We start from the raw sequence: 3,494 nt of genomic DNA on the forward strand, positions 1-3,494 counted from the left end.
ATCTCTCTTATATGTGCAATCTAAAGAACAGAATTAATGAACAAATAAAGCAAAGATTGACTTATAGATACAGAGAACAAACTGATGGTTGCTAGATGGGAGGGGTGATGCTAGTTGTGGGATGGATGAGAAAGGTGAAGAGATTAGGAAGTACAACTTGGTAGTTACAAAATAGTCACGGGGATGTGAAATACACTCTGGGGAATATAGTAATAATGTTGTAAAGAATATGTAGGGTGTCAGATGGGTACTGGACTTATCAGGTGGATCAATTCATAGATTATACAAATACCTAACCAGTGTGCTATACATCTGAAACTAATATAGAATGATATTGAATAGCAACTATAATTGTATATAAATATATCAGTATCAATATCAATATAATATATATATTTATATGATGTGATATATATATATATACATGTATATGTATATATATGATGTGATTAAAAAAATGCAGTGAATTTTTAAATTAAAAAAATTTAGGGTCAAAAAAATTGGCACGTCTGAAACCCCACCCCTTCCGCTTCTCAGGCCTGATCTTCTGGCTGCTGGGTCGCACAATGAGCCAACATTGACTTGTCCTTGTGATTTGGCCCGACAAGCCCAGTCTCGTGACATCATGATGGCATACTGGTGAAGGCTGGACTCAGCTACATCCAATACTCCCAGATCTGTGCAAAAACAATGAGAGATGCTCTGAAAACAGAATTCAAAGCAAATGCCAAAAAGACTTCTGGCAGCAGCGCAAAAATTGTGAAAGTAAGAAAGGAATACTCTACCGTGACTAAAGCTTGAAATGCTACATTTTCAAGGTGAAGATATGTGGGCACATGTTATGGCACATCGAAAACAATCTCACTTCAGGGGAACAAATGTCTGTCTTGTTTGTAGATTGACAATGCCAAAAAATTAAAGTATGGTTCACTCAAAAAGAAATTGTATTACAGTAAAAGACACATTGCCATTAATCCCCCTCAAAATACTCCGCTCCACTTGGAACACACTTGTCCCATTTTTCATGCCACTTTCTGAAGCGGTTCTGGAAGTTCTCTTTTGTGAGTGTCTTTAGTTGCGCTGTCATGGCTGCCTCGATGTTCTGAATAAATTCAAAATGTTTACCTTTCATGGTCATTTTGACTTTGGGGAAGAGCCAGAAGTCACACGGTGCCAGGTCCAGTGAATAAGGTGGATGAGGACACACCATAATGTTTTTATTTGACAGAAAATGCCCTACCAGGAGCAATGTGTGGCAAGGAGTGTTGTCACGATGGAAGTAGATTTACGGCACACTTTAAAACACACCTTCTCTCAACCATAGCTCATACCAGACTGACTGCACCGAACTAGCTGAAACTTGTCACACACTGTTACTATCATGTTTCCCCGAAAATAAGACCAGGTCTTCTATTAAGTTGTGCTCCAAAAGACACATTAGGGCTTATGTTCAGGGGATGTCATCCTGAAAAATCATGCTAGGGCTTACTTTCCAGTTAGGTCTTATTCTCGGGGAAACACGATAAGGTTAAATGCACCACTTCCCATATTGAGGATCCCTGCTTTTCTGTTGGATGGCACTCGGCAGCAGCAGTCACCATATTTCATGATCACAACACAAAGTCTCCGTGTCACACATCACTTCTGGTACAGCAATTTCTGTCAAATGAAAACATCACAGTGTGTCCTCATCCACCTTATTCATTGGATCCGGCACTGTGTGACTTCTGGCTCTTCCCCAAAGTCAAAATGACCATGAAAGGTAAACGTTTTGAATCGATTCAGCACATGGAGGCAGCCACCACAGCGCAACTAAAGACACTCACGAAAGAGGACTTCCAGAACTGCTTCAGAAAGTGGCCAGAACGATGGGATAAGTGTGTTCAAAGTAAGGGGGAGTATTTTAAGGGGGATTAATGGCAATGTGTCTTTTACTGTAATAATTTTTTTTAATGTAAACATTCACCATATTGTTTGATCACACTTCATATACCCGGGGTGCCAAAAACGTGTATACACATTTTAAGAGATGTTATCTTAAAATGTGTATATATTTTTTGGTACTCAGTGTGTGTGTGTGTGTGTGTGTGTGTGTGTGTGTGTGTGTGTAGTGGCAGGATGTAAAGTACAGCATAGGGAATATAGACAATGGTATTATAATAGCTATGTACAGTATAGGATGGGTAGCAGACTTGTTGGGGTTATCACTTTGTGAGGGGGTAAACGTCTAATCATTATATTGTTTTGTGTACTTGAAACTAATACAAAATTATAAATAAAAAAGAAAAAAGACATCCATAGCCATATGCATTCATGTGTTCGTTGCAGCATTATTCACAATAGCCAAAATATGGAAGCAACCTAAGTGTCCATCAATAAATAAATGGATAAAGAAGAAGTGGTACATACATACGATGGAATATTACTCAGCCACAGAAAAGAATAAAATCTTGCCATCTGCAACAACATGGATGGACCTAGAAGTTATTATGCTAAGTGAAATAAGTCAGACAGTGAAAGACATATACCATATGATTTCACTTATATGTGGAGTCTAAAAACCCAAAATAAACAAAAACTCCCCAAAATAAACCCCTAGATATGGTGAACATTTTTATTGTCCCCAGATGGGAGTGGGATTGGGGGCAGGATAAAAAAGGGGAAGGGATCAAGAAGTACACATTGGTAGTCAGAAAATAATCGAGGGATGTAAAGCACAGCACAGGGAATATAGTCAACAATACTGTAATAACTATGTATGGTGTCAGGTGGGTACAAGCTTTATCATGGTGATCACTTCATAAGTTATAGAAATGTCTAATCACTACCTTGTACACCTGAAATAAGTAGATCGATTGTATGTCAACTGTAATTGAAAAACAAAAATTATTTTTAAAATTAGGGGCACTGCCTTAAGTCTGCCAACTTTTTGTGTCATCAATTAACAAAAATCAAATTACTATCTATCATGGCTATCAGTATAGGTGGGAAAAGGCTATTTTTGAACACCCCTTCAAAAATCCCCAAAACTGTAAGACTCAGAATAAAGCCTCAGAATAAAGGTCTGGCAAACTCTCTGAGGTGCCTTATATGATGACACATGTACACAGCCAGGCATGGTACAGACCACATTGTCCTTATTTGCCCATGAGCCCTCATCAAGGACAACTTGCTGGGAATCCCTGGGATTGGGAATAAGCCCAGGCAAGAAGGATGGACCGAGTCTCATTCCGCAGGCACCCTTCCAGGAAAGGGATTCTCTGTAGTGCCTGGGATTCCAAGCCTTGGGCCTCTGCAAAAGCCAAGTGGGAAGTGCTGGGTGCATGCTCCAGAATGAGGGTCTGGCCCTTCTCACTTCCGGCTGATGGAGAGGGAAGGGAAACCTGAGACACCACCCCTTTTTGCCCAAGGAAGAGCTTGGACTGTGCCATTGTCTAACATGGGTACTTGGTCGCTTTCACCTCCTGCCACTTCCCTCCTTGCACACTTTCTCT

At 39.9% G+C, this 3,494-nt stretch overlaps 1 pseudogene across 1 annotated transcript; it reads left to right on the forward strand.

The window, feature by feature from the left end:
• The first annotated feature begins 625 nt into the window (after nucleotides 1-625).
• LOC308489268 (ATP synthase subunit epsilon-like protein, mitochondrial) lies at nucleotides 626-801 on the forward strand (annotated as a pseudogene). Its single transcript has one exon. The product of its transcript is annotated as an ATP synthase subunit epsilon-like protein, mitochondrial (transcript).
• Nucleotides 802-3,494: the final 2,693 nt, after the last annotated feature.

The sequence above is a fragment of the Rhinolophus hipposideros genome, assembly GCF_964194185.1.
Source record: "Rhinolophus hipposideros genome assembly, chromosome: 20".
NCBI lineage: Eukaryota > Metazoa > Chordata > Mammalia > Chiroptera > Rhinolophidae > Rhinolophus > Rhinolophus hipposideros.